Raw genomic sequence first — 26,493 nt, 5'->3', positions numbered from 1 at the left:
ACATTGTGTCTGGAAGACATTCTTTATTGGTATCATTGATCTGATCATCTCTGGCTTTTACAGTCTTTCTGCCTCCTCTTGCACATAGTTCACTGAGCCCTGGGGCAGGGATTTAAGACATTCCATTTAGAACGGAGTGTTTCAAAGTCTCCAACTGTCTACACATTGTCCAGTTGTAAATCTCTTTATTAGTTCCAATCTACTGTTGAAGGAACAGTAGTTGTTTGTTTGTTTGGCAATCTGAGCAGTGTCAGGTGTGGTTTCTATCTCATGAAGTGTGCCTCAAATCCAATCAGATATTGGTTTGTTAGTCACACAACATTTGAGCCTCTATTGTATCAATGTATATTTCAGACAGGTCTTTATGGTAGATCAGAGTTTGTGATCAGGTTGGTGGTTACCTTTCTCAGTTGGTAATGTGCAGAGTATTGTCTAGTTTTATGAACACTGGTCAGTAGGGGTCAAAGCTCTAATGAGGCAGCTCAACTTCTCAGTGTTAAATGAGTTATGTGAGTGTTGTGTTCAGTAACAGGGCCTTACCATCAGCTTGTGTAATTCAACCAGTAGCCTTGATAAAAACAGCTTGAGTTGTTTAGTGGTTTCCATGGTGCCCCTTTGGTAAACATCTGAATGAGATATAACCCAAGCCTGGTAGTGGAGGCTTCACTTGGTGTCAAACAATGTCTAGTGGAGCTTTGTCTCCCCTATCATTTGGTGAGCCCATTTAGATTTCTTTTGTGCATGTATGTCTGCATTTTAAGAAGGTTTTACTGAAGTGTACTTCCACATGACCCCTCAAATGTTCCTTGTGTTAGTTGTTCTTTCCTCTATCTCCTCTCTTTCCCTCCCATCCCTGTTTTATCATTCTGTACCAGTCCTCCACCTATCTCTCCATAGAATAGATTCTATTTCCCCTTTCTTGGGAAACCCTCTCCTTCTCTATTCCCTTATCCTAACATGTGTGGTTATACAGACTGTAGCATGCCTATCAAAGGCTTAAAAGCTAACATCTACATATAAGAATTTATATATATATATATCATATTTGTCTTTTTGTGTATAGGTTACCTCATTCACAATGATTTTTTTCTAGCTCCATTAATTGATTTGAAATTTTCATGATATATTTTATTTTGTTTTTATTAATATCTGAGTAATATTCCATTTTGTGACTTTACATCATTTTCGTTATCCATTTATCTGTTGATATGCATCTAGACTATTTCCAATTTCTTGCTGTTATGAATAGAGTGTCCTTGAATATGGGTGAGCAAATGTATTTAAGCAGGAAATAGAGACTTTTGCATATATGCCCAAGAGTGGTATAGTTGGAGCTTGAGGGGCAGATCTATTTTCAGCTTCCCGATGAACATCCATACTGATTTACATGGTGACTAAATAAGTTTGAAGTCTCAGCAGCAAGTGATGAGTGTTCTCTTGCCCTACTTCCTCTTAGTTTGAACTGTCATTTGTTTAAATAATCTTAGCCATTCTGACTTGTGTAAGTTGAATTCTCAGAGTCATTTTGATATCCATTTCTCCAGTGACTAAAGATATTGAAGATTTCTCAGTCACTTGAGGTTTAGTTTTAGAGAACTTCACCTTTAGTTCTGCATGCTATTTTTAAATCAAATATTTTTTATTTGATGCCCAGGTTTTGCTTTTTATTAGTTCTTCATATACATTAGATATTAACTTCCTATCAAATGTGAAATTGGAAAAAAAATAATCTTTTCCTCGTATGTAGTCTTCTGTGTTGTATGAATGATGGTATCCTTTGCAATACAAAAGCTTTTCAGTTTCATGAAATTCCAATATTTCTTCTCAGAAACTGAAAGGTCATTTTTCCACTTCATATGGAGACACAAAATATCTCAGTATTGCTAAAGCAACTCTAAATAATAAAACAGCTGCTGGAGAAATCACCATTCCCAATATCAAGTTGTACTACAGAGCTATAATAATAAGAGGAATATGATATTGGCATAAAAGCAGACAGGCTGATCAATGGCATAAAATGGAAGACCTGGTCATAAGTCCTCACACCAATGGACACCTGTTTTTTTTTTTTTTTTTTTTTTTTTTTTTTTTTTTTTTAACCAAGAAGCCAGAAATACACACCAGGAAGAACACAGCGTCTTCAAACAAGTGATGCTGGTCAAACTTGATGCCTGCTTGTAGAAGAATGCAAATAGATCTGTATTTATTACCTGTATAAAACTCAATTTCAAATGGATCAGTGACTTCAACATGAGTCCAGTTACCCTGTATCTGTTCTATGAGAAAGTGGGGAATAGTCTTCAACTCATTGGCACAAGAAAAGATGCTCAGAATAGGAAACCAGTAGCACAGGAATCTTTGTATCTTTAGACATATATGTATCATTAGGAATACCTGTGGAGGTTTTTCATGGGGGCAATAAGGAGGGACGATTTTTCAACTAAGGGGAGATACTGTGTAGGGATACAAAGAAGGAAAGAAGAACAATGAAGCAGGAAGGATAAACTGGGTGGAGGGTTGGAGGTCAAGGCAGAGGAAAATATATTTGGAGGAATGTTTAATGCGAAAGGCCTTTTTAAAAAAGATTGGAAACATATTGCATGTAGAATCTTACTAAAAATATACATATATAAGATTGTTTAAATGGTCTTATCCTATAGTGGAATGAAAATAACGCAACTAGACACTACCTACTAACAATAAAAAACCATTAGTCATAGGAAATGGATTACATTTTTATGAATTGCTGGACAAAGGGTTTCCAAACACCCCAAGAATCACATGCTGGTTTCTGTGCTTCGGTTACCTTTCAGTAATGAAATATTTAACGTAGGAAATAAATGTAATTTATTTTAATCCCACATATGAATGGAAGCTATTAAAATACAAAATGTTATAAATAGGAAGAGATATGTATATATGTATATAATGTGTATATATGTTGAATATTAATATTTTTTCTAAATAGAAAATTGTTTCTTTATTCTCTTTATATTAGTTTATTATCTGATATTTTAGACATTTGTTATTTATCAGAATAATAGTTCTTAAACAAACACAATCCTAAAATTATGTAAAACACAGAAGACCCTAAATGAATGCAATCCTGAACCAAAACAAATTTGATAGAGATATAACACAAACAATTTCAAGTTATACAACACAGATGTAGTGACAAATGGCTTGATAGCAGGACCAAGCAGAAATTCAGAACAATAGAAGAGATGACAATAATTTAATGACCTCCAAAATCAACTTTCATGTGTAGAACAGGTGATTTTGGAATAGAAGACTGGGTATCCCCATGTATAAGAATGAATCTCAACGCCCATATCTCACCCTATACAACAGTCCTTAAAATTTAATTAAAACCTTAATACCTGAAACTTTTAAACTATTCAAGAAAATTATTTATATATAGTCATATCCATGTATAAATACATATAGTAACTATGTATATATATATTTATCATATATATAAAATATCAAATTATTATTGGTGATCCAATATATAATGGTCATCCCTGAAAAATATATATATATAAACAAACCAGGCTTAGAATATTTATATAGATTTATTTGTGCATATATACATATATGTAACAAATATAAATAAAGGAGAAGGGAATATATGTTTTAAATTGGGGGTAATAGTATGGGTTTAAGGTAGTGTAGTTGGCAAGGCAGTAGAAGGAGAAAAGTGCAGAAAGTGTAATTTTTTTTTTTTTTTTTTTTTTTTTTTTTTTTTTTTTTTTTTTTGGTTTTTCGAGACAGGGTTTCTCTGCATAGCTTTGCGCCTTTCCTGGAGCTCACTTGGTAGCCCAGGCTGGCCTCCAATTCACAGAGATCCGCCTGGCTCTGCCTCCCGAGTGCTGGGATTAAAGGCATGCGCCACCACCGCCCGGCATCAGAAAGTGTATTTTAATTATAAAAATATTTTAACAGTTATAAATCATGGATTCCTTACTAGTAATCTAGTAACCTAAGATATATAAAGATGATTCAAGAAGTGGTGTTATATTTCATCAAAAACTTCCTACATCATAAAGGGAAAATTTATTATGGTGAACGTCAGCCTGCAACATCAGGGGATGCCTTTAGTAACTATTCATCCCAAGTGGGATTATTATCCAAATCATGTAATAAAGCCAAGTCATCAAACCAAATAGAATAAGTATCCCATCAATAATTGAGTTGAAAATCGTCAAGAAAACAAATGAATATAACCAAAATATATATGAGAATATGCAATAATAAAGTGAAACTTCAGGGTATTTGTTGAAATTAATTGAAGTTCTATCATATAGAACTGATTTACTAATATGCCTACATACCTGTTGGTGAACTTGGCATGGGAAGAATAGAGTAAGGCATGAAATTTCAACTAACCTCATTCTAAACCCAGTAGCAAAGTCCAGGATAAGTAACAATGCAAGTGCTTAAGGGAATTCCAACAGAAAGTCCTTGGCTTTAAGACAGCACAGCAGAGTCCCACAAGATGACCAAGAGCCTGAATCTAGGAAGGCATGTGGGACACATGTGCAGAAATGCCAGCATCTCTAGTCACATCATGATTAGCTGTTTAGAGAGTTAACATTAGTTAACATGAACTATGGGATATAGGTTGTCTCTTATGTTGATATGTTGTAATGAGCAATTGTGGTTTGCTACCTTTTCCATGGAAGAATAAGAGTGTTAGACTGAAAACTGTTAGTCAAGGAAAACATCACAATTCAAAATGAGAAGTGTGATCTCTAACAAATGTGTATTTCCATTGGACTATAGGACAGTAAAAATCATGGTGAGTCATCACAAATTCAGGAATATTTTGCATCTCTGTTTTTGCTTCTGAAGGGCCCCTGCCTCCATGCTCCATTTTGTTCTGCTACCTGAGTTAATTCTATTAAGAGTGGCAGAACATTTTGCTCTTCCAAGGTAAGGGTAGGTTAGTGTTATGTAAACATTTTTTTGATAAGAGGGATTTCTAGTAGAAAGCAAGATCTTGGATTATGTCTGCTGTCAGTGAGGCCTGCTATTGAGGAAACAGTCATCCTTCTCTCTGTCTTTGTATTATCCTATGCTGGAGATTGAAGTCAGGGCATTGAACATGCCATGAATGCTTAAAACCCGCCCTATCCTCAGAGTTTTAAATTTGTCTTTTTAAGTTGAGGCACTAATGTGTACATTCAGATTTTTTTCCTGCATTACTTTTGTGTTTAGTACTGATTCTTCTAGCGTGCCTGATTATTGAGAAGGATAAATCCAATCTAAAGACCAATGTTTACTCTCCGAACTGCTAATAATGTTGTGATTAGAGATGCTGGCATTTCTGCACATGTGTCCCACATGCCTTCCTGGACTCGGGCTCTTGGTCATCTTGTGGGACTCTGCTGTGTTGTCTTAGAGCCAAGGACTTTCTGTTGGAATTCCCTTAAGCACTTGCATTGTTACCCATCCTGGACCTTGCTACTGGGTTTAGAATGAGGTTAGTTGAAATGTCATGCCTTGCTCTATTCTTCCCATGCCAAGTTCACCAATAGATATGTAGGCATGGAGAATGGTAAGCCAGAAATAAATGCTTTGTCATTAGTCAGTTTTGCATTTTCTTTTTGATTTTCTTGAACTAAAAATAATTTGACAAAAATTGTGATTCTAATTGAAAGAGAATTCAACTTATGCTTAACATAAATACTTATTAAAAGAAAATTAATGAGAGACAAACAGAGAGTGGTTACATAAAAGGATGTATTAATGTGATCTTGGATCAGAATAATATAAATGATGCATTGGTGCTTACATTGATTGATTAATGAGTGATTATATTTAAAAATAAGTGGTTAGAAGAAAGCGAAATCTATTGTACAAGTTGGTATAATAAAAGATGAATGTGATATTCTTAGATGAATATCATGTACCTGAAATTGAATACTGTGACATAGTTTCAGAATGTAAAGATACAACTTTATCCGTAGTGTTAAACATTTACATAGAAGAAGAAACTGTTGTAGCTGAAAGTTAAAAGAGATCCTGAACTGCATCCTAAACAGTAATCCTTTTCTAAATTTGTAAATCAATGAAGACCTGCTGACTTCTACATAGGATATGGTTGCTATCCTAAGAAGCAGCCTCATTTTGGAACTAGATTTAGTAATATTGGAGTCAGGGTAACTCATCACAGTAATTTACACAGGAATGAAGAAAGCATGGGAGGTGCCCAGAAATCTGCATAGTGTTATGAAAGTTTGATATCTGGCTGAAATTGACTGAGTAAGTAGTGATGGAGAGAGGATACCAAAGACGGTTCTGTCTCGGGTGAGTTGGGAACTGTACTTGAAGCTAAAACTAATGATGGATGGCTTGGTTCTCAGAGAAGTCTGAGATCATAGATAGGGAATTATAGGTCATCAGTCTAAGAAATTAGGGAAGAAAATGGCACAAATGGGACAATGACATCTATATATACCAGTCTGGAGATCTGACTGAGAGTCCTAGAGACAGAAAGCCATGGAACGGCCACCACGACTTGTTAGCTGGTACTGCTATTAACTACAAAAACTGCCATTTTTCTCAATTTTGTAATACAGACTGCATAATAAATACAAGAAACAAATGCTAAGTTATAAGAAAAATCAAACAAACTTGGCATTAGAGAATATTAAAATTCAAATGTGCAAGCAATGATACTAAGGCGGATTTTAAAATGCAAAATTAAAGGGAAATACTTTGGATAATTTCTATAGCTCTTATTCTAATGTAGCTCTTTATTCCAAAAACAATTGCTTAATAGGAAACTAACAAATGAATGAAATGCACTTAGGTTTGCATACATTAATGAATTCAGATACTGGGGAATTCAGATAATAACAGCTACCACAATAGAAGCAGACATTTCTTCTAGTAATAGTAAGATGTTACTTGTAAATATATTAAACTACCTTTCTAAGAAATCAGCTAATTAATTTTACTCATACAGTAAAAAAACAATACCAATATTAATCAATATTCTTATTAATTAGTTACTGGTATGGCATGATTTCTTAGGAAAATTGTCTTATTATTTCAAATGATCTTAAAGATACCCTTTTATTTGGATAGCTTTAAAAAATGCATCCTTAACACTTAATCAAATTTAAATTTTATTCATTATCATTTAGCAATTTCAAGTTATTGTTTTTAATAGTAATGATTAATTTACATTTCCGGAACCCATACTGCAATTACCAATATATAGGTGGTGAGAACAGATTGTATTGCTGTAACGAACAAATAGAGTGACTCATCAACTCTTTCCTCAATGACAAAAGTCATGACTTACTACACAACTACAAGGTAAATTTTTAAAAAAGTCTAAATATATACTTCTTTTCATTATTTGACTAATTTTCCAGGATTTAATGAGAAAATCATGTTTCAAATAACTAAAATTAGGATTTATTGTGGAGTTTTATGTAAGGCCTCTACAATGACCTAATGAAGGTGTGTTGGTACACTGTATGTCAGATCCCGGGCATCCATCCACAGAGCTTTCTGTGGCAACTGGAGCCATGGATACCACATCAGAAACCAGGCTCTGGAGTGCCATGGATCCATACATGGTCCTAGGCAGTGACTGGTACCTGGATGTCTCCGTGGCTCCAGGTGGCAGCACCAGCTCCCCAGATCAGCATGGCCTCCGAGGCAGCATGGTCCTTGGACACCAACATGGTCCGAGGTATCTAACCAGACCCTGGCCAGCTACACGGTCCTCAGTGACATTAGGAGCTCCGGACATCAACTCAAACCCTGGCTGCCATAGGGTCATGAACCCAGACATGGCCTTTTGTAGCAGCCCTGGCCCAGATAATTCCATGGCCTCAGGTGACAGCTCAGACCACTCAGATCAAGATGTCCCTGGTGGCAATATGGCTCTCAAATGCCTTCATGGCAACAGGTTGCAGCCCAGACCCCGGGCATCTATGTGTTCTTTTGCGGCAACTTAGGGCATGGACATCAATACAGACCCTGGCTGTGGTAGAAACACAGATACAGACATGGTCCTGGGCAGCAGCCTGGGCCTTTATGTCACCATGGTCCCAGGTGGCAGCACAGCCCACTCAGACCAGCATGGCCCCTACAACAGCATGGCCCTCAGACACCAACATGGCCCAGAGGGCAGCCCAAACCATGCATCGGCAAGGTCTTCGATTGTCTGAGGAGCCAAAGACATTTACACAGAATCTGGGTGCAGTAGGACCCTCGAATCAGACATGGCCCTCAGCTGCAGCCCTGGTCACTCAAATTGACCTGGCTCTGGCAGCGGCACAGCCTTCCAACATCAGCATGGTCACATGGTGCATTGAGTTCCTGGAGGATTTTGAATCCCACAACAAGACACAAAAGTCTGCCGGGGGAGGGGATGGGAACCATATGTGTTCCCTGCTGATTCAGGCTCAGGACTTTCTATTTCTTAACATTTTGGATTGAAAAACAGAACTTACCTAACATTACCTTCCAATTGTCCTTTTACTATCCATTCATCTTCTTAAAGTTTTTACTTTAGTTATCTGCTTAAGGTTAGAATATCAGGTTTTTGAACATTTTTTGGTTTTTGTCATCCCTCTTCATCCCTGAACCTTATCAGCTGGTATTGGGAAGTCCAGGTATTCAACACAATGAGAAGGAGCAAGGTGATTCAGTTTCTGATCTTTTCCACTGCTGCAAATGAAACCTTTCAATTCAGGCTTTTTTACTTCAGAGCCAATAAATAGTGAGTAATATAATTCATCATGAATATATACTGGAAGATTTAGTATTACTTTTAAAACATTCACTATATTAAGAGTTTTTATTCCTCATGACTTAAGTTCCAATAAGAATTAAATTGCAATTCTGAAAGCATAGATGCTGATCTCTTTATATCTTGTTCAGTTTGTGCATTTTTCTCATCCTCTTAGTTCTGAATTTTTGCTTAGTGGCATCTTCTTGTGTTCAATATTTTTCAGTTCAAGGTTCACTAGTTACCCATACCTAAGACATCCTCCTTTCTCAGACTCAGCCTCCTGGGTAACCGTAATTACAAGCCACACCCTTCTTTATTATTGTCCATTTGATCATTAAATATGATGTTTATTCAGCTCATATTCTTTTAGTTTTTGAAATCATAATATTGTTACATTTCTGTCTTTCCGTTCCTTCCTCAAAATCCTTCTGTATATACATACTGCCTTACTCTGTTTTAAATATATGACTTATTTTTTTTCAAGAATTGTTATTATTTGCAAATACATATACATAAATGCATATATATTCTTAAGTAAAACCTGCTCAGTCTGTATCATGTTATTTGTATGTAAAATTTTATGATTAGACATTTGGTATTGAATAAACAATCAGTAAACCCTCAGATAAGTGTAATCTTCATCCTTCATCAATGAAACTTCTCTTTGCCATAGATGAAGATGATAGCAGAAAACCACAACCATCCAGAGTCATGCAACCCAGTCCCAATGGACACACATACAAAACACTCCATACCCAAGGCTCAGGGAAGATTGTAAAAGAGATAGAAAGACTTTAGGAGCCAGAGGATCAGGAAGTTTGAGTGTGTCTCTCAGTAATGTCAGAAGCTACACCCATATCATCTTACCAACATGACTATCTAAACACGAGTTAAAGGAGGGAAACAACAATAAACATGGCAAAGGAGATTGGGGAAAATCCCAAAGACCTCAAACCTCCACACAGAACCATAAGGCAACTGACTAAAAAATGCAGAGAGTGGGAAAAATCGTCTTCCAAGCTCACAGGTTTTTTCACTAAGTCTTTGTTATTAAAAGACCTGACATGCTTTCCATTGAATCTTATACTTGGTAGTTAGAAAGTACTTTACAATAATTTTTTTTTAATAAACTCATAAGTACAGGGAAACTGACAAGTCCTATCAGTAACTGGAAATCTCATCATGATTGACAGAAATAAATCACAACCCAGATTACTGTTTAGATAAGCTCCTCTATGGTGACAAATTCATTTGGATGTGAGCATTAAGTTCTAAGAAACATAATTAAATTTGCTCAGTAAGAAGTTTCAACACAGTGTTGTAATTAGATTGCTCATGTTAGAGAGAACCCAGGTACTGAAACATGGCTACACAGACCAGAGAGTTGTTGCTGAGACACACTGAATCAAGGCAGCAAGGGGTGGCACATTGGCTGCCACCCCTGTTTGTTGAATTAAGCTGAAATAGTTTGCCATGAAATCTATGTGTGCGGCGGAGGGGGGGAGGGTCTGCAATGGGACATTTAGAGTTTTGTCTGAGGCATTCTGGTGAAACTGTGGACTTCCTTTTGTTCCAGACTCCATTGGAACGCCTTTCACACTTCACCACAGAGGAGCAACCCATGGAAATTTCATCCTCATGCTGTTGCTCCAGTCACCCCAGGGAACTCTTAGAAGAAGCCTATTGCCTCACGTTTTTGTAAAGTGAATTACCACCACTGTCTTTTCCCTAGAACTCTTGGTAATGTAATTATCTTCTACTCCTACCACCAGCACCACCATTCAATTGTTAAAATTTGACATCAGTAACGGGAATCAAATTGACTAAAATGTTTTAATCTGATTATAAAGCGCTGTATGTGTGTGTGTGTTTGTATTCTTGTATGTTCTCCACACACCACAGACAATAGAGAGTGAGAGTTTGAAATATTGTGTAGGTCTGCTAAAATGCAATGAAACTAATTTGAAGATTATTTTGTTTTTTATCAAGAGTTAGCTTTCTCTAAGAGGGCCAGCTGAAGAGCAGGCACAATAACCCTAGGAGTCTGCTCAAAGCACTTCATCAGGACACTGGCTCCTCCATTCCCAGTGACATGAATGCACTTAGCAGGTCTCTGTCAGTGTGCAGGCATCCTCTCTGCATTTGTTTACCTTTGTAATGACACACTGGTTTCTAAAAAGAGTTTTAATTTACTTTGTTTTTTATGTCTTTTCCTATTTACTCATATACTTTATCTAACATGCCTTATTCTATCCATTAGTCATTCACCATCTTAGACTTCTGTTGTTGGAGAATAATCTCTTAAAATCTCAGAACTTTTATCCAAGGCCTTGCACTTAAGGTTTTAATGATTTTTAGCTAAATGAGATATTATTTTAAAAGAAAAATAATAGTGAAAGTACTTATTTAGTTATTATCAAACTTGCAAGTTTTTAATTATTTCAGAATAAAAAGGTTTAATAAACTGCTCCATTATCTCAAATATGATGAATTATTATTTAGTTTTGTTTAATATTTAGTTATTTCAATTTTTAAACTTCATTATATGTGAAATATGTATTTAAATGTTGCTATATAATTTTAGCTAATCATGGGTCATTTGAAACATAGAATATAATAATACATAATTGCATATTGGGCATCTCCTGGTTGCATTGCCTATATATTTGTTCATATGCCTACTTTAGGAGCCTTCTAGTCTGTCTGATGATAGAACTGAGGCTTAGGGTAAAATGAGCTCACAAATAGGGCTAACTAGCTGATTAAGCACAGAATTGTGTGTAAGGATGCATTTCTTTCTCTATTTAAGTCTGTATCATAACCGAAGGAATTTAGTGATCACTGGGGCCAACCAGCTCATTATAATGAAAACAACAACAACAACTGAGGTTCAGCAGGGTCAAGTGGCTTACCAACAGGGGGTGTGAAACTCAACAGGCCTTGCAAAAGAACTCATCGCCTCCCAGTCATTAGTGGCAACAACCATCTCCCTGCAGCTTGGGTTGCTATGTTCTAGATTTTTCCCTTGGTACGTAGCTCTGATAATAAATATGGGTTAGCCCATGACAGGTGGGTGAGTCCCTTTACCTCTTCATGTCCATCCTTTTCATAATACCATTTGCTACAATCAAAACTTCAATTACAGCTGATAGTAGATGCTCTTAGAAGAAAATGTAAAGAGATATTTACAGACAATATAATAGAAAATGAAGGGATATTTACAAGTAGGTAAAGCTTTTTAAAAAAGAAAATAAATGAGATGAAAGGAAAAAGTAAGAAAAGAGCATGCTGGTGAGTGAGAGTTTTGAATACTTTTATAACAAACAGACTTCTATCTATTATTCTATCTGTGGCACATAGGAAAACTTGAACTGTTGCAGTGAGTAATGGCACACAAAATACCTTCACCATCTATCCAGGTTTAATAGGTGGTTGAACTAACTAGGATGCTAAAAGTTAAAATAGGGAAATATCTAAGTATTTTTCTGGAGAAATAAAGATGTTATCGCAATCTGGAGAATTGAATACTTAGTTGAATAGTATTTGTTAAGCACAGAGTTGAATGTCTTGCTGGTCCAAATTTGAGTATTTCAGTTGAATGTTTGATTGACGTTTATACAAAGAACATCCACATGAAGTTAGTTGCATCCAATGAAAGCAAACAGTAGTAAAAGTAAAGACTGAATTAACAACTGTAAGGGAATTAACAACAAAGAGAATGAAGTAATTTACACGAATTCACATTTCCCACTGTCTGCTGCACTGTGGCTCATTATCTCACTTTGAGAGAAGTTGACTTATTGCATGAGATTTTCTCCAAGCCACTAGAGTATGGAGGTATTAGTAAAATTTTTACCATACATTTAAAATTGCAATATTAATAAACAATAGCATTTATGTATCTATTATCTATAAGAGTTCAATGTGATAAATAGTATAAAATAATATAATAAGTGAAATTCTATACTTGTGTTGCAAAACTAAATAACTCTGAGTGATGAACTAATCTAAATATAAAGACTTAAAGCAAAGTAGTTTGGTCAGTAGGACAATCCTTAGGGTATTCTAAACTCAGATAAAATGCCAAACATGTCTACTGTCTGGGTTTCTGTTTGCCACTGTATTAGTCAGGGTTATTATATTCAGAGTCACTGAATTTATAGAATGAATCTCACTCTCTCTTCATATATGAATTTATTGGAACATCTTACAGGCTGCAGTCCAACAATGGCTAAGTATGATTAAAAGTACAAGAACCCCATAGTTGCTTAGTTTCAGAGGTTGGGTGCCTTAGCTGATCTTCAGTATATGCTGGAATCCCAAAGAAGTAAGACTCCAATGCCATTGAAGAAAGAGATGTACTTACAAGGTGAGAGCAAGCAGGCAAAGAATGAACACACTCCCTTCCTTCTTCTATTGAACTCATATAGGCTCCCAGTGGAAGATTTGGCCCAGATTAAAGATGTGTCTTCTAGCCTCAAGGTCTGGATTAAAGGTGTGTGGCATCCAGCCTTAAGATCTAGGTCAAAGGCATATTGTCTTCTGGCCTCAACATCTGGATAATAAGTGTGCCCTCAGTTTCTGAATTATAGTCATTCTGGATATGGTCAAGTTGACAACCAAGAATATCCATCACCGACATCAACGGCTGACCATAGGCTGAGTTGGTGAGGCCTCCTCCAGCATGGTAGTTTGATCCTTAATAATGTCTCTTTCTCAACAACAGGAAGCTCTTCAGGTCTCTCCTTCCCAAGTCTCTCTTCCTTTTGTAGACTCACCTGGGGGGTCATCTACCAGAATGGGAAAGCTGCCCATAATTGCTCTGGCACAAAAACCTCCCAGAACATGGAAAACCCTTGCTGTTAGTGATGCATCTCCTCTTCAAGACAGTATTTGGGAGACAGTTAGCAGAGGGGAAGAGATGCAAGGCTTTCAAATGTTCTCCATAGCTGAACAGCCAGATGCCCAGGGTAATATAGTATAAGTGAAACTACAGCTTGTAGCAGCAGGGTTTCCTCTGGAGCCAGGGCTGCTTGAGAGTCATGGGTCATAGCAGTGGCAGGAACCTTGAGCCCCTGGGGTGAGAGGCAGTTGAGAGTGCTTAGACCTCAGGACTGGGATCCTGTTTAAAGGCCTGAACAGAGCTAGCAGCTAAAGCCATGCAGTTTATGTTTGCTTGTTGTAAGAAAATCTCTTTTGAAAGGACTCTTCCACAGCCAGCTAGGAGCTTTTGCCCTGGAGCAGTTTTCTCCTAGGGAAAGCTAATTGAAAGTGCTGCTGTAACTGGGAGGGAAGTTTGAGCAATGTTGAACTTTTGTATTCAGTGGAACTGCAATGCATTTGGGTAAAGACACTGCCCCTATCCGTCAACCATCTACCTCTGAGTGCACTTCCGCAGGTTTGGAATGGCTGGGAGGCCCTGGTGGAGAAGGAGGCTCAGGGGGGAGTGGCTTTGTCCAGAGTGTTGCAGCCGCAGAGCAGCAGTTCTCACTGAATCCCGGAATTGAGGGATACAAAGACTCTAGAGCCGCTGATGAATTAGGCTCTAATTTCAAACATTCAAGAGAACTTTAAGATGGTTAATTAGAACTGACTTTTCTGAGCTATCACAAACCTCAGAAATGAAACAGTTTTGAGTTCATCTACAATTTTGACTATGGAGACTCACGATTCATGTACCCTGTGTCTTTTTGGATGAAAATGTAAATAGTTCTGTTAAGAGAGCTCTTTTAGATGTTTGCTAAAGTTTGTAAAGTAGTCCTATAGAGAGTTTGATTTTGAATGTGTTTGTAAGAATTGTAAATATGTATAGTAATATTCATGCTAGTTGAAAATATGTATGGTAATATTCATACTAGAATTACGTTAATCCGTTATTAATGAACCATGGTTTGGTGAAGCTAAGGGAGTCTTTAAGTTTGATGCAGTTGCATCAGGAGTTTATTGATTTATTTGATACATTTGCATCAAGAGCTTATTGATTTAAAAAAGAGCTTGGCACAGCTAAGGCTGTTATAGATATCTTAGACACATTCAAAAAGGACATTCCATCTTGGTCATTCTCTTCTCCTTCACTGGTGGGTGTGGCAGCCCTAGGGATTGCTGTGGTTGTTCCAGCTACTTACATGCTCTTAGTTGGCACCTCAGTCAGAGCTGAGTTAGGCTCTGTACTTCCCCCTGCCAGAGGCTGGTAGTCAGGGACAGGCAACATTCTTTTTACTATCTCCCAACCTAAGACAAAGTACACTTGGTGGAAAGTGTATCTCAAAGATGGGTAAGTCTTGTCTAGTTGAAGAATACGATCTAAGGTAGACACAGTCTATCTGGGGGGCCTGAGAAACCCTTTAATTGGACCAAGGGTTTGGTTACCAGGTGTTTGGAAGGGTCTGTACTTGGCTGTGCAGTGTGTTTTGATCTAGCAAGATGGGGGTTCTTTTGCTTTACCCCTTGGCATTGTTATAAAACACCCCTTTGAAGGGGGTGGTGGATTTTGATCCAGGTCCTCCCAAAGCTATCCTGTGTTTGTGTCTGTCTTCTGTCAGCTATCATTCTATCTAGAAGTGTCTTATTCCTCTCTCCTCTTCAGGAACCCTTGAAAAGTTGGGAGCTAGCCTCCCACAGATGGTGCCCTAAACAGGACTTTAGGTTCAGGGCCTCCCACACATATAATGTTTGAAAGTATAAATGTGAAAGATTTATACCATAGTATGAATTTCTACTATAAACTGCAGTTTAACTTAGATCCAATAATTTTCATACTCTCATTTCTAGGATATTTGTCAAACTGTAATAACTGCATTTCCTAGAGCACCTACTATATGTTACATTAAAATACAGCAAATATTTTAAAAATTATTTTCTTTAATGAAGTTAGAAACTTGTTGAGATAGGTAAAACAATATTACCCTTACTTTTAGAAGAAAAATGTTAATCTTCATAGATTACCTTTATTCTTCACCTTGTAAATTTTTAAATAAAAACAGTCATTAAAATCTACTATCTCTCCTCTTCTTATGATAATCTTTCTTATATTCTAAAACTGAAGTACTAATCATTTATATTTGTTCATTAATGCACTTTGAGGATTCATGAAGATTTTTCTCATTAATGTTGAATAACATATTTTCTCTGGCATATATCTGAGTTTTAAAAAGAAAATACTTAAAACATGATTTGAAAATTACTTAAAAACATACACCCCAAACTTTGTAATTTCACTATTACTCACTGATTTTTAAGAGGTGGTCCATGTGTTTATGGTGGCCAAAGTTTTACTTTTGAATATCACACAATTCTCTCATATGTCAGGGTCTGAACATATGTTTATAAACACCTTGAAATATCTCAGAGAGTCATTCATGTATAATGCCAAACTTAGTGCTAGACCCTGGTTCAACAGTTCAAAGGGAAGTTGTATATGAGCAATTATATGATGATGACATACATGTATACCTTACCTGCTGGGGATCCTGTAACTGTGTTGCTCTGGTTGATTGATAAATAAAACACTGATTGGCCAGTAGCCAGGCAGAAAGTATAGTGTAGGTGGGATAAGGAGAGAGGAGAATTCTGGGAAGTGGAAGGCTGAGGCAGGAGACACTGCCAGCCAATGCTGCCATGAGAAGCAAGATGTGAAGGCAGAACTGGAAAAAGGTACCAAGTCACGTGGCTAAACATAAATAAGAATTATGGGTTAATTTAAGTGTAAGATCTAGCTAGCAAGAAGCCTGAGCCATTAGGCCAAACAATTGTAATTAATATAATCTCTGTGTCTACTTGGGTCTGAGTGGGCCTGGAGAAAACTCCAGCTATACTTACCCACAATCAGGTTATAGAAATATGGATTAAATGGTCAAGATGTAGATGTGAGACTTCATGAAAAGATTTTATGTGGACAATTAACCAAGCAGTTACCCAGGATATGATAATGAAACTTTCTATCTTTGCCATTAGGTCTAGTGGAGGCAAAAATCTAAAAACCTAAACTGTGTTCAGCACCATGTATTCGAAAAGAACTCAGGGCATTTACCTGACATACTCTCAGGAAAGCATGACCAACCCACAGCTGGTAGAAACAAGAAAACAAAAGTGAGATTTTATATTTTAAAATTAAGGCTGTTTTATTGTGTTTGAACAAAACGGCATGTCCTCCCTGCTGATACCTATAAATGTGGCCTCATTTGTAAAGAGCATCCATGGAGATCACGTTGAGGCAATTTAGATTAGGGTATTTATTATCCAGTGACTGAGTTCTACATAAAAATAGGAGATTTGAACATACAGACAGTGGTAAACCAGAAGACTGTGGAGACAGGAGACTCTAGTGATTGCAAATGAAGAGGGAAGCAACAAGAGTCAAAACTGAAAAGATGTGGAAGATGATAAGAGTCAGAATGAATATAAGCAGTCATCTTAAATGCCCATCAATATACGCTGAGAGTAGCCAGGTGGTGGTGCAAGCCTTTAATCCCCGCACTCAGAAGGCAGAGACAGGTGGATCTCTATGAGTCTGAGGCCAGTCTGGGCTACCAAGTGAGCTCCAGGAAAGACGCAAAGCTACACAGAGAAACCCTGTTTCGAAACACCCCCCAAAAAAATTATGCTGAGAGAAAAATACAATGACATTAATACAAGGACAAGCAGAGCCCCAAGTAACTTTTTTTTCTAATTGCTTTCTACTTCTCACATATTTCTAAAATATTAGTTAAATTACCCAAAGTAATTCTAATCATAATGTAATTTCCTTTTCTTAGTATTTTGGATTACTTTCCACAGTAATAATTCAACATGACATAGCTGATTCTGCTTTCAGATTTCTAGGTTGTTATAATTAACATTTTAGATAGATGCGAAGCAATATATGTGAGCATCTATTTTCTGGGAGTTCATGTGTGATTCCATGAGTTTGGATTAAGCTTATTAATTTTATCTGCTTGCTTATTTAGTTATTAAATACACCTTGAAAACAACAAAAATATATAAATCAGAGAATTATTCAAATTGTTCTTTCTTTCTTTCTTTAACGTAATTTTGATTGATTTTTTGGGAATTTCACATCATGTACACCAATCCCACTCATTTCCCAGCCCTTCCATATCCCCCCTCCACCCGTTTTACCTTCTCACTCAAAAGAAAATATGAAAAAATAAAATTAAATAATCTCGCCAAACCTTCTGGGCAACAATTTATTCCTCTGTCAGCCACAACCTTCTCTCACACCCATCACAGCTATCTCCAGTTCCACTGTGCATGGACCACCATACTCTTCCATCTTTCCCACCTCTCTATCACACACTCATTCTTCCTAGTGGCAGTGGAAGCTGCAGTGTGTCACAAGGTACACCCTTTTGCCCAAACAGCTTTATTTGCAAATGTTAATTGCACTGAGTCCTTGCTTTGGTTCAAGGTCTCTGTCTTCTGTGACACCATCAATACTGAACCCTCACCAAGATTCCTTTTTAATATCCTGCTGTTGACCAGAGTCATGAAGATCCTGTGGCTATGGTTCCACAGGACCAGTTTCTTCACATGTTCCAGCAGGTCATAAAAGAAGTAGATATTGGGGTGGGACAACTCAAAGCCCTGGTTCTAGGCCTGGGTAGTAGCTGAGTTTGTCAGGCCAGACCAACCCCATAAGGAACAGGAATAGCTCTCACATGCAGCTAGGGACAGGCCAGAGGTGTGATGCTAGGTCTTCTTCACCCATGCCACCACAGGCACCAACTTGCATTAGCTGATGAGGGATGGGGCCATCACAGCATGACTCTCAGACATCAACATGGCTTCAGGAAGCAGCCCAGACCACGCATATCCACATGGGCTTTGGTGCTAACATGGAAAATGGACATCAACACAGACCCCTGCTGCAGGAGGACCACGATCCCAGACATGGCCCTCAGTGGCAGCACATGCCAAACATCACCATGACCTCACCTGGCAGCACAGGCCACAGACAAGTGGCCTTCTGCTCACTGCTGTTATATCTCCAGTTCCTCCCCTCTTCATAGCATCATAACTGTTCTGCTTCTGTTTCCCTGTCTTTGTACCCCATAACTGTTCATCACAGTGGCTCCATCTGCAAGTACTCAAGGTGGTGGGTGATCCTCTCAAACTGTTCTTTCTTAACTTAAGGTAGCTTTAAGATAAGTATGTGTTTGTGACTTAGATTTTTTTTTTTATTTTAAGATAAGTATGTGTTTGTGACTTAGATTTTTTTTTATTTTAAGATAAGTATGTATTTGTGACTTAGATTTTTAGTGGGGTTTTTTTGAGATTTTATTTTAATTACGTTTCCCCTTTACCTTTCTTTCCTCTATACCTTCCCATATGCTATTCTCATCTCTCTTTTACAGCCATGTCTTCTTTTTTCACTATTTGTTATTGCATCCATACATGTATTTGTATATACATATATTTTTTTCTTTACTTCCACAATATGTGATTTTTAAATGTTCCACTTTCTTCTTTCAATAACATAAAATTAATTATTTATTAAATATTTTTCCATTAATGTTTCATATGTGGGTATGGGGAATATTGTACAGTTCGGTGCCATGCACAATGTAGAAAACACAAATGGTGCACATTAGGGTCATATTGAAAATGTAAAAATATGAAATAATGTTTTAGAACATAAAAATATAGACAAGATAAAATGTTTAAAGGTCAAAAGTTCAATAAGGAACATATGTTTCATTTTGGTTTTTTTTTTTTGACAAAAATAGTTATTCTCCTATTCTTTGGAACACAGGTTTTATTTCTTTTAATATTTAATTTAAATTAATAAAGCTTAAGTAAAATTCATAAATATTATAAATATTTTCAAGCCGGGCATTGGTGGCACACTCCTTTAATGCCAGCACTCGGGAGGCAGTGGCAGGTAGATCTCTGTGAGTTTGAGGCCAGCCTGGTTTATAGAGTGAAATCCAGGATAGGCACCAAAACTACACAGAGAAACTGTATCGAAAAAATTTTTTTTCAAACCACTACATGTAATTTCTGATAGTACAAATATTCTTCATTCATAAAAATAATTTTTTTCTTATATAGATCAACTCCACTTCATTTACCAAAAGGAGCTAGGCTTGAACCAGGGAGAAGAGGAATTCTAACACACTATTTATTGAAACATTTTTACCAATACAATTTTTAGAAAAATCCATTCACATTTACCAACAATTAACCAGGCAAAGCATAGGAAGGATGAGTTATTACTAAGGCACTTTTGTTGTTGTTTTGTTTCTGTGGTACTGTAGAACAGATGGAATTTTATGTCATACTGCATCAGTATACTGTTAAATTTTAATTTCAATTAATGATCTTTACTCTTTTCTTTTATGCACATGAGGGATATTTTAGGTATTCATTTCCTTGCTAATTAGCTTTTATTGCAGAATTCATTTTGAATTGGGAAGTCATTAAATTCTAAAACATTCACAGCTGAATTTATGTAGACCTTAATAAAATTAATTAGTCCCATGAGCAAAATATTCTGAAATTTTTAGTTGATAAGTTTATATTCTCTCTCTCTCTCTCTCTCTCTCTCTCTCTCTCTCTCTCTCTCTCTCTGTGTGTGTGTGTGTGTGTGTGTGTATTCCCAGGTTCATTATATTCTCCTAAATACGTCCTGATCTTATTTACTAACCATGACCATTCAAAATGTTCTCTAGACTTCCATCTGACTAACTCCTGTCATTTCCCATTTGTTAGGTGTTCCCAGGTGGACACAGTGTTCTCTGAAAACATGGTGTTTATTCATAACCTTGTTCCTTCCATCTTTTTTCACCATTTATAATATTCTTGCCTTTTTATGTTTTACCTTCTTAAAGACTACTAGCCACTTCTCAACCCTTGTTTGTAATATTCTGGAGTGTGGTTTGATATCATAACAAAATTACTTCATTAAACATTTGCATCTTGAGGCTGTAACTATAAGTACTAGCTAAAATATAAAATTTAAGTCTTTCAACCTTCCAAAACTGAATGCAGGAAGAACAGGATAGTCAAACATAAATGTAAGGTAAATTAATGCAAATAAAAAAATAGTTTAAATATAACACAGCATGTATATTCAAATAATTATTTTACTAATAAAATTATCTAGACATACAAGATATTGTTGTTGTTTTTTCAATTGTTTTGTTTCTTCCCTAAAATGAGGCCCACAGTAGGAAATGTAAAGGTAATGAAAAATGACACTAATTATTATGGGTCCTTTAGTTTTCAAATTCTGTCTTAGCAGATCTCATTTGGAAAATCAAACCCACTATCAAAGACATTAAAAATTACTTTCTCAGGTGATTCTGATGCTCAAATTTAAAACCAAATTTTATCAGTCATAATAAACAAATGATAAATGCACATCCATTAATGTAAATAGCTTATAAATGATTTGAAGAGGTATTTTTAAACAGTTTAGGATATTTGAAGAGATTTCACCATCTTAGTTTTTCTATATGTTGCTCTAATTTATTTTATTTTTTAGTGAGTACTTACAGTTATAGCCTCAAGATTCAAAACTAAGACAATTTTGTATTCAAGTGTTTGTATTCAGAAAGCAACCTCAATTGGCTGGTCAAATCAATAATTTTATGTTATTCGATGATGTTTTTGGACTTACTTCTAGGTTCTCTTTGTTCTCAACAATGTATAAATAAAATATTCTGAGACCATCATGAGTTTAGTGTCCTGAACAGTTTATATCCACATGGTAGGTTCATTTGAGGTAAAAGCTTTGATTCTTTGTTGGGCCATTGATCAATCTCCATATATTCACAATATTCAGATTATGGAATCAGCTTAGACATCCATCAGCAGATGAAGGAATAAAAAAGTATGCCTCAAATGTAAGAGAGTAATCTATGTACATATTACACACGATTAATTTTAAGTATATAGAGTGAAAGTAGTAATGATAAAGTGGACTGTTACAGATGTAGAGGTGGTGGGACTTGGGAGACTGGAGCCTAAAAATGAGGTGGTTCAAAGTCTCATGCAATAGCCAACTTTATTCAGAGCATGAGACAATTTTATATTATGAGGGTTAGGCAAAGACACATGAACAATGTTCACATGAATTCAAGCTGTACCCCAAGGACCAGCCTTGCCTGCAAACAATATTTAAATAACAATAGTAAGATAATAAGTAGTCCCAAGTAACCCATTCTTATTTACTCTACCTGGGAGTGGCAGAAAAGCACCTTCCCAAAACAACCCTGTGTTTAGAAGGAACAGAGATCACAAGCACTCAGAATTCTCCTCACACAGCTCCATTATTGGACACATTCCTACAATGGACTGCTGGAAGAGGGGAAGTGTGTCAGGGAGAGATGTGAGTGGTAACAAGAAAGTGTAATTCTGAAGCTGAATTTCTGTAAAGTACAGGTTGTCTATGAATGAAAATGTCATGATGAAACCCATCACTGTATCTACTGCATATTTGCTAATTCAAATGTAAAAACAAAAGAGAATTGTTCTGGTGGAAGCTCTAGCTCAGGCCCTGGTACCAATATACACAAAAGGAAGCCCCAATTCTCGATTTCCCCAGAACCTGCCCCATTCCAGAAAGCCCCTCCAACGGTGGCTCCTCCCCCAGAGATGCCCAGGACCACATCTACCGGCTATTTAAGACCTGGCCCATAGATCTGCTTGTCTTCCAGAGAGCCACCCAGGAGTGCTCTGCTTTGCATTGCCCTGTTTATTAAATCTGGATTTATTAATTCAGTTTGATTTGGCTTATTACATCAGCGGTGGCAGAACCCAGCAACCGGGAATTCAAAAGTTATCAAGAATATTTTTGAGAAAGGTTAAACATTGAAAATTAAAAACAAAAACAAAAAAAGTTCAGGAAAGTCAAACTCAGAACGGAAAGGTAGCTGTCAGTCCTGGCTGCTCACCAAGTAACCCAGGGATTGTAAATATCAACTGTAATACCAGTGTACCAGACACCAATTAAATGACAACTTATTTTAGGATGCCGAATGTCAACATTTCTCCAGGGTTGTTAATAAGGATATTAATGTGAAGACAGGATTGCATTGCAGAAACTAAAATTTTTGTCTGATATTTAATCAATGAATAATAGTAATAATATTTAATCAGAAATGAAAATAGCCATGGATTAGGAATTCATGATACTTTCTGGAAAAAAAGTAAAATTATTACATGGATATGATTATGGATTTCAAAATGGGAAAAAACAGTAAGCTCTAATGAAAGAAATGGGACTCTTGGTTCAATCTACGGGATTGGATAGATTGCACTGAAGACCTTAAATTTGTACATAAGAAAACAATACCACAGGTCTGCTTGCTGAATGTCTATCTGCTTGGGAATTTTTCACATTTTCTTCTTCTTTTTTTAATCATTCTTAAATTAATATTCATAGTTGTTGGTTTCCATATATATATACGAAATTTGTATACTATATATCTTATATATACACATATTAAATACGTATATATACATATGTGATATATATGTAATATATATATATATATATTATATATATCATACTCTTTTTTCCTGTCCCCCATTCTTCACAGCAACCTTTAACTCCAGTGTTCCCTCTCTTTCTTTGCTGTTTTTTCCTCCATGCCCACTTTTAATGCCTCATCATTTTCTTTTGGAGTCCCTTGGTCCTTCTCCTAGTTTGCTGGCCTTTAATCTGTTTTTTTTTTTCTCCCAGCTGTACATGCATGTTTAACCACCAGAGACTACAACCTACATGAGACTGAGAAAATATAACATTTGTTTCTCTGAGCCTGAACTACCTTGTTTAAAGTAACGCTTCATAGATTCGTGAATAATCCAAATTGCTACTTAGACAGTAGTTTCTGAAATCCTGTAAGCAGGAAGCGATGGGGAGAGGAGCCCAAAGCTGCCGCTGAGGCCAGCAATACTTTCCTTTCGCTCATGACTTTTGAAAATGTCTATTAGGATTTTATCACTCTGTTGTTAATGTGAAATATTTTATAATCAAAACATTATAAATACTAAAAAAATTCTTTCACCACAGCTATTATTTGTTATAATTCTACTTTTATTGTGACTTTGATAATTAGTATTTCTCTTCAAGTCAGTGCTTAGTTATCTAGAGGACAATTAACTAAGCGATGAAAACCTCACTGAATTTATGTCAGTGGTTCTGAAGGTTAGAACCCTGACCACATAGCTAAGGAAACAGATGGAAAGTGGGCATTACATTGGCTTTCCTTGTATCTTCACCAGAAACAGGTCAATTGAAGAAGGAATCATTGATTAGATCTCAGTTGCTTCTTTGTTTTCTCAGTCCTTTTTTCTCCTAGAGTTTAAAGCTCCAATGCAGCACCATGCACAATATTAAAACCTATGTTTTGCTTTCAAGGGGAGTTTTGGTTAGTATACTAGTAAATATACCTGTTTAGGAAGTGTTGGTTAAATTCTGGAGTCTGTTTATCCTAAGATTTTAGTATGAAAGGGAAGTGAAATGACTAATAAAATGGAAATGCTGGCTTAGCTGTCTATTTCCTGACTGTGGTTCTTTTCTGTCGATGGCAGCTGCTGCCCTGTATTTCCGTGTCTGATGTGACTTTCTTCTGCTTTTTTCTTTACCTTTAGAGTTCCTGGGCTGGTTCAATTTATTTTAACACTGGTGCTCTCGAATTCACACATAGATTGTTGACTACATTTACATTCTTATCTTTGTGATTTCCCTCTACCTAATCCTCTTTAAAAGATTCATACTATATTCAAATAATTTACTGGGCGACTCTTTAATATTTTATTTTCATAGCTATAGTTTATTTCTTTGCCCTCATTACTGCATTTTAGAGACTACCAGCTTCCTATTTTGCTATAGACTTTCTGTCAATATGTTCTTCCCTGGCTGTTGTCTGAGCTTGCTGATGCATACTTTTTTTAAAAGCATATTTTCTTGGTCCTTTTATTCCTTTCTAACTCATGATCATTATCTCTTAAATTGCCTTCCACTGTTACATTTTCAGCATATGAAATATAGGTAATGAAAAGTGTTGCTAGCATTTGGTCATCTATTTTGAAATTTAATGTCTTTAGAAAAGTTTTAAAAGCTAAAAGTATTCTTCTTTTCTCAATTTGGAAAGTTACTTTAAAACTATGTAATAAGTAGTTCAAAATATGTTGAAATAACTTATAGGTTATCTTTTTCTCTACCAAAATAGTTTTAAAATTTCTAAGATAATTATCTCTCTGGTATTTCTAATGAAAGTTATTCAAAGTAAATTAGATATTGCAGTGTATAATTTTAAAAACTATTTCTAATATCTGTAAGTCTACTTTGAGTCACAACACTTTACTTATTCTTTATTAAGTATGAACTCTTATTGGCTTAGCAATCAGTGATGACCTTTGAGCATTTGGATGTGAGATTATTATGCATTTCAATTTTAACTGCTTTCATGACAATATTGATTGCATGATAGTATTTTAAGTAGTGAGGTTGACAAACAGGTAAAATAAAATGTTAATTGAAGATACTTTTGAGTGAGAACAATTTTCCATCAAGGTTAGCTTCCTACCAAAGATTCTTTAACTGTAGTTCCTTTCAAAAGGACGTTTGATATTTTTCTTATATCTGAATGAGGCATTCACATTAGCAAACATTTTACTACCAATGACTGACGCTGTTTTTTATTAACTACTGTATGCATTTGTGAAGGGGATTGTTTCAAAAGACCAAACCATTACAGCTTGTGTTGAAGTTCATTGGCTCTCCTCCTTCTAGAGTTGTTTATTTCTCTGTAGAACAGAACATGTTTTTTAAGCAAATGATCAGCATTATAAGGAGGAGGACAGGGTAACACAACAGAGGGCAAAGGCAGATCTGTAATTCAAAGATATTTTCCTCAGAATGAAAGCAGAATAGCTTTCCTTTTTGTGCTGACTCATGTTAACTGGAACATGTTAGAATGTTTTAGAATAGTCAGCATTTTAGAAACCAGTATGAAAACACCACAGAAAGCCAAAATATCTATCTTCACTTGATCTAATTCATTGAGAAAAATCTAATTCAGGAACCTCCGCTGAAACAATCATCTTCCCCAAATTTTGAAAATTAAGGATAGAACTAGAAAAGATCATCCTGCATGAGGTAATACAGATCCAGAAAGATAAACATGGTATATATTCACTTATAAGTGGACATTAACTCTTAAGTAAAAGAAAATCATGCTACAGTCCACAGAACCAGAGAAGAAAAGTAACAAGAAGGACTCAAGGTGGGACACATGTATCTTCCCAGAAAGGGAAAAGAACATAGATTTTTTGGGTGGACTGGGGGCAGGTGGTGATGGGAACAGGAGGAATCAGGTCTGGGGAGGTGGAGGGAGAGAGTACTAGGAGAGATGACTAGAAATGGGGGCCTTTGTGGTATTGATATAGAAACTAGTGCAGTGGAAGCTTCCTGAAATCTACAAGAGTGACCACAGCAAAGTCTTCTAGTAATGGGGGATACAGAGCCAGAACTGACATGGCCATATTCTATAACCAGACCAAGGCTCCTATCAGAGAGATGGGGACATCAACCCAGCCACAAAACCTTCAACATGTAATCTGCCCTGCCTGCAAGATGTGCTTGGGTTCATAACTTGTGGGAGTGGCCAATCAATGACTGGTCCAACCTGAGGCCCAGGCCTCCAGAAGGAGCCCACACTTCACACTGATGAATGGCCATTAAACAGAGGCAGCACATCACAGACATGTGGGATAGAACCAAAAAC

The sequence above is a fragment of the Peromyscus leucopus genome, chromosome 13, assembly GCF_004664715.2.
Source record: "Peromyscus leucopus breed LL Stock chromosome 13, UCI_PerLeu_2.1, whole genome shotgun sequence".
NCBI classification, from domain to species: domain Eukaryota; kingdom Metazoa; phylum Chordata; class Mammalia; order Rodentia; family Cricetidae; genus Peromyscus; species Peromyscus leucopus.
This window is presented reverse-complemented; position numbering follows the sequence as displayed.